Here is a 6383-nt window from a genome sequence, read left to right as displayed (position 1 = left end):
GCTCTTAATGCACCAATTAGTCTTGTAAGCAGCAGAAAAAGGCTGGCATAAAATTCTCGTTTTGACATGTGCCAGATGCTTACACCTTTCTCTCCTAGGCCCAGAAGAACTTGAAGCAAAACTTGTTAAGACCCCTGTCAGCCCTGTACACCTTTGACTGTATTGTCTTTATTTGTCAATTACTCCTGATGATTATTAAATACTTATTTGTCTGTGATAAACAGAAATATGTACCTCCACAAATCTGTACAGAGATTGCAACAACCTTTACACCAGCTTTACACTAAGCTAAATCCATGGCATCTCCATAGCTCCTGTCCATCACACTTTTCTGAGTCGCACAGATGGGATTCAATGAATTTAATTTAAATTACATCTGATTTTTAACAACATAAGCGAAAGAAGAATTATGTCTATACAGAGAAGCTGGTTTTAGAGTAAGCATTGAGGAGAATGAAATTATAAAAAGGAATGAAGAATGCTGAGTGAAAAATAACACTTTGGGCAATTTTATACACAGTGGGTATTCCTGCAGATTAAGAAAATTTACCAAGAAAAGAGACTTTTTACAGTCTCCAATCAAAATTTTTGTTTGCAGAGCATTACTACAGCAAGAAGGAGGTTTGGCAATCTGTCATCTAGATTTCACAATTTTCAGCTACTCAAGTTGATCCACTAGAATAGGAAGTTTACTAGAAGCCACACTTCCTATTTCAGTGACACGTACCCAGTAGTTATTCATAAGCTTAAGGAGAATGGTCATCTATGTGGCAATCTGGGAGATATTTCTCCTTCCCCCACTTGCGCACAGGAAGGTAAAGAGCCGCTGCTACAGCAACCCAAATTCTCCTGGAAGCAGCTGTGCATTCAAACACTGTTTGAGGGCTAAAACCAGATAATTTTCGGATTACACTGCTGAGATGTTCCTGGCAGAGTGTGTAACAGCACCAGTGTCCTTTGTTTAATGTAGTCACTGTCCCTCACAACCAACAACTGCTACCAATAAAATCCTAATGGTTGAGTACATCCAGGCACATAAAGGTGCAGAAAACCAAAACCACTGTAGGACAAGAGACACATATTCTCTGTTCTCCGGTGGTTCTCGACTGTAGAATGTGAGACAGAAAATAGAGCAGAGTTCAGGGATGAAAACATGCTCTAATTCACCAGAGTCCCAGTTAAGAAAAGGCAGACAGGTAGCTGGGAAGGGCCACCTTCTTGGTCCCCAGCCTGGGCACTGCACCGATTATCAAGAAGATTTTTAACACATCTGCTCTTGGGTGGGTGTGAACTGATTTTCTGACAAATACCCATGCAGATTGTAAATAGAGATTTACAAATCATCCAGAAATGCACAATAATCACCCTCTTGTGTACAATAATTTAGTGAGACCTGAGTCCTTTCTAAGTTTTTGGGAACCAGAGTGAATGCAGAGAGCCCTCACTGAAGATATAAGGCTGACGCCATCAATATTTCACCTAAGATTTTATGAAGTCTTAAACATATAAAATGTCTTCAACCCTAGAAGAGGCAAAAATACATAACAGAAAGTTAACAAAGCTCAAAAGTTCTTCATTAAGCTCATGCTTAAATTTAACCAGGAGCAGTCCCCAGCACGGCAATGCAGCTGGACTCACATGCTTTGCTCAGAGCCCTGCAGGAGCTTATTTCAAGCCACAAGCAAGAGATGGTTACATAGCTGGACCTGTGGCAGTCAGAGGGACCCTCGATGGGTCTCTGACATAAAATGCCAGTGCCACATAGAGTAGTTTTTGTACAACTAACATATCTATGAGTAATTATGAAATTAATTATTATGAGATAGGATTTGCATTTGTTCTTTCAAAAAGCATTGTCTTTTTAAAGAAATTTAAGGGTTGTGCTCCTCTTTGGTGTGTAACAAAGAATACATCCCTATACTGGGGAAGGGATTTGCCAACTATTGCTGCAGAATATTACACAGAAAATTGCACTCATAAATCACCCTTGACACTGAAGTTTGAAGAAGAGGGGTGTAAACCAGAGACAACACATAAACGAAAAAGAGAGAGACAATGAATTCTCAGAAATCTCAAAGCTGACTTGCTTTTGAATAAAGAGTACATTCAACTGTTGATTTGAAGTCTGATATTATTTCTCTGCCCACAGTTTCTGCCCTTCTTGAAAGGTACTGCCAGATGGGAAAAGAGAAGATGACTATATTGCTTATGCAAAATCAGGGCTTCTCGAAAAACAATTGAGAAAACATGCCAGCCCTAATGCCAGGGTAGGGCAGTGGTTTTGTTGGGAATTTTGGTTTTCTCTACAGACAGTAGTCCACTACAGTGAAGGAAAATTAGATGGTATTAACTATTTTTTACAGCAATTTTGTGGTTTATTGCATAAACTTTAAAATGTCATCAAAGCATCACCATATTTGCCATGCAATAATCTATTCCATTCAATAATCTATTCTGAATTAAATCTTTCAAAATTCAGCAACATATATCACTAAGTAAATCACAGCTGTGAGACACTTTTGATTTAAACCTGACACATCAGTCAATATTGCTAGCTTACTTCCTTATTATAAATCTCACATGTATTAAAATATAATAACCTTTCAAAGCTACCAGGGATTAAAGCATCTCCATGGAATTGTAAAATATTCTCCCCATGGAAATGAAACAAGTGAAAGGCAGAGAAAAACTGATAAATTTTGTATGTAACTCAGTGCTCTAAAAATCTCATCCCATCTTTGTCCTTATCACGCACAGACAACACAGGGCACAGGGAAAGGGAAGGCAGTGTGCTGAGTACTGGAGATAAAAATAACTGGTCATCATATGGAGAACAATCTCAAGCTCAAATTCACAGCAAGATGAAAGTGGAATGGCATTACAGGCACATGCAAAAGCAGATCCATCCTTATTTACATGACATTTTGCCAGTTTCATTTTGACAGACCTTTCTAGCAAATGCCATACAAAGTGAAAACAACTAAAATAAACGGTCAAATTAAATTAATTAGTAGGAGGAACTGGTGTCAGGTACAGACCACAAATAAGACAATATAGACAGCACATTTTAGATACAAAATCCTTGAAATAAATTATTTCACATCACGACACTTATTGCCTGGTTGCCTTCTTCACATGACAGATGCAATATAACAACTCAAACAACCACAGACTGCTCTGTAGAATAAATATCAGTGCCATACCCTGGGATCTACAAACACAGTATTCAGCAAGCTAATACTGATTTCTGCTCTGTAACCTATCCATGTGTTGCACTGTTCTCAGGGAGAAAGAATAATAATTGGAACCTTCGTTTTCTCTCTGTCTCAATGCAGTAGAGAAAATAACCTGGCTTCTAGGACAGCACAGAAACTGTACACTTGAGCCATTATTTTTTCCAAACCAGAAGTTAAAGTCAACCTTCTGGCAGGTGGCTGGGGTAAATGAAGCTTTATCATGCATGAAATTGCCCTCATGGTCCTCATACTCATTAACAAAGTGTTTTCCTGAAGCTTACAGTGGTCAAGTGTGCAGGTGAAAGGGAGTAAGAACCAAGGTTCTCTTTCTTGGTTTCAAAGGCTTGATGGCTTAAGACACAGAAAGAATATACTATTATGTCTAGTTGATATGGTGGTGATTGGTCAAAGGTGGACTTGATGATCTTACTACAGTCCTGGTGGAGCAATGCCATGCTGTGATATTGCTGTCCTGATGCAATATCAGATGCAGTCTTTCATCAACCAAAGCGCTTATGAGAAGGGAGGAAGAGATTGAATCAATCAAAGACTTAGAGAGATGGATGAGTCAGGAGAGTGTCATAAGTTCATCCTGTTCTATCTGGCCAAAGAGTTTCACACACAGGAACTCTCCACTGACCAATTTGCAGCTGTTTTTCCTGCTTGTCTTCAGCTAGGGTGCCAATGGTTAAGTTTCTCCATAAGATGCCCTAGAGGGGCAAGGCAGAAGATACTGCACGAGCCAAGGGGTAAAAGCAAAGGATGGTGAGATACATTACAGCAATGATCACATAACCAACCATTACTATTGAGGGTGAGAACAAAGTATTCTGCTGACAAACTAATTGCTATTGCAGCTTCTACATGCCAAAATAATATAAATTGCATTAGGCTATTTTCTCTTTCCACAGAAGCTACACGTATTTTTGTTACCTTGTGCAATCTATATCTGGTTTATAGGCTCAGACTCCAGGCAGATTTACTTCACATTACTTCAAACCCACATAAGTCAGTAAAGAACTGCAGTGAAGATCAGAACAGTCACACTCTGCTTTCCTTGAGCGGTGCTGGACTGACATCAATGTATAGGCACATGCAAACTTGCTCATATGGAAACATGAATGGAATTCAAAGTTTAAGACACTGCAGATTCAGATTATTGTCCATGTGTATACTACTCCCAGGAGATGGAAGAGAAGTCCCAGCTGGCTTCATAAGAGATCTCTGTTCTGTTGCAAGGAGCTACTCTGACAGGAAGTAGACCAGTCCACGGAAAAGAAATAAATCAAAATTTTACAGTGAAGGACATCTCCTTGAGAAGATAGCATTGCTTCCAGAGCAATAAACATGATCTCTTCTGGTCTGTGGGATGCTAGCAAAGAGCCCAGGGTCAATGATATAGAGCAGATTTTTTCCCTTAAACTATTCCTGGTCTGTTATTGAAGAAAGCACAGCAGATGAGCTTATTTTCCTAAATGATTAACTTTGCTGCCTTTCTGCTCTGAGCGTCAGATAAAGAAGTTTATTCAGTTAGCTTATTTATTTACATTCCTTTGCCAAAGATCTCACCAAACAAAGCCTATTTGATGATTTATTCTTTGCTAAAGGGGAAGCTTATTTACAATAATCATCTTATCATAAACTTCTTAAAAGGAGGATTTGAAACTGGAATTCATAATAACAGAGAAATCTGACTTTTCCATGGAGGTCATATTTGTTATACATTTTGCACTGTAGAAGAAATGAAGCCAGCTGAGCCCAGATGAAGCTGTGGCATAACCCCTTTGAAGTTTTGTTTGTTTGCACTGGGTGACCCATGTTCTGCCGGAAGGGATCACCTTCACCTATTTGGAGCTCTTCCAAAATATGAGGGGGGAAAAAGGATATAAAGGATTCAGATGCTGGGTCCACTAAAGAGACTGCAACACAGAAGTTACACAAGAGGGATCACCTCTAATGAAAACAGCAGAAAGAGTCAAGAAGTACAAAGACAACTTCTGAGTGACACCTCTGCAGTGACCAGCACATCAGCCTGAGAAAGAGCTGGTGGGAGCTGAGAGCACATCACAGTCTGCCCATCTTTGGAACTGTCTCCGGCATTTCCAGGGAGCAGCAGTTTTCTGATTGCTTAGGTGTTAGACTCTGGCTGGTCCCATCTTCCTGATGAGATGTTTAAAATGTACACATAAAAGTGTCTCAGAGTCAAATTTGCCTTATGCCAACCCTCCTGACCCCACACAACTACAATGTTTTGGCAGATGCTCAGCCAAACTCTCAGGGAACAGAAGACAAACACGCAAGGAGGAGATACAGCAGATTAGCTCCCTGTCTCTCATCTGGCATTAGCTGTGTGCCTCACCCCTCTCTCACTACTCCACTGCTTGTGAGAGCATTTCACAAGGCTGATGGATGCTGAGAGAAAACATATTTTAAACAAAAATTTTGCTTATATTTTCTTATAAAATAAAAGGTGCCTGACAATCACAACCCAGTGCACATCTCTCTCAGTAGGTTTGAAGAGGTTTGGACATACACTGAACTGCCCTGACACTCCCATTTCTTATGTTTGGAACATGAACTCCTTAGCTCTTGATAATACACTAATTATTTTGATTATTCATAGCAGGAAACGGCATGGGAGACTCAACCCTTTGCTGAATTAATCTGGCTTTCATCTACCCTCCATGATCAAGGAGGAAGCAGAAGTTCTTACTTCTGCATCCCCTCTAAGGTCAGGAATAAGAGCAGAGTAACACACAAATAGCAATTTCAGCCCAGCCAATACTGAGCAGCACATGAACCACAGAAATGTGGCAGTAGGGAAAGAAAAAAGGGTTCCCAAAGCTGCTCACTCAGCAAACACCTTGCACAGAAGCCAGATTGGAGGCACCCAAAGGGAGGACGGGCTGGATTTGCTCAGCTGTAAGGAAGGGTCGCAGCTCTATCCAATGCAATGTGCCTGTCTGCTCTGTGAAAGCTGGGTGGTTGTGGGCGACATGAGAAGGGAATCTCAGAGAAATTTTGGACACAGAAGGATTTAGCCACATGAAGGGGAAAAGAAGTTCCCTCTGGCAACACATGTGGGGAGGGGCTCTTCAATTCCCCTCAACCATCCCCACAAAGGATAATATTCAGATGTGTTGAGTT

Source organism: Corapipo altera, unplaced genomic scaffold, assembly GCF_003945725.1.
Source record: "Corapipo altera isolate COAL_440 unplaced genomic scaffold, ASM394572v1 54, whole genome shotgun sequence".
NCBI lineage: Eukaryota > Metazoa > Chordata > Aves > Passeriformes > Pipridae > Corapipo > Corapipo altera.
This window is presented reverse-complemented; position numbering follows the sequence as displayed.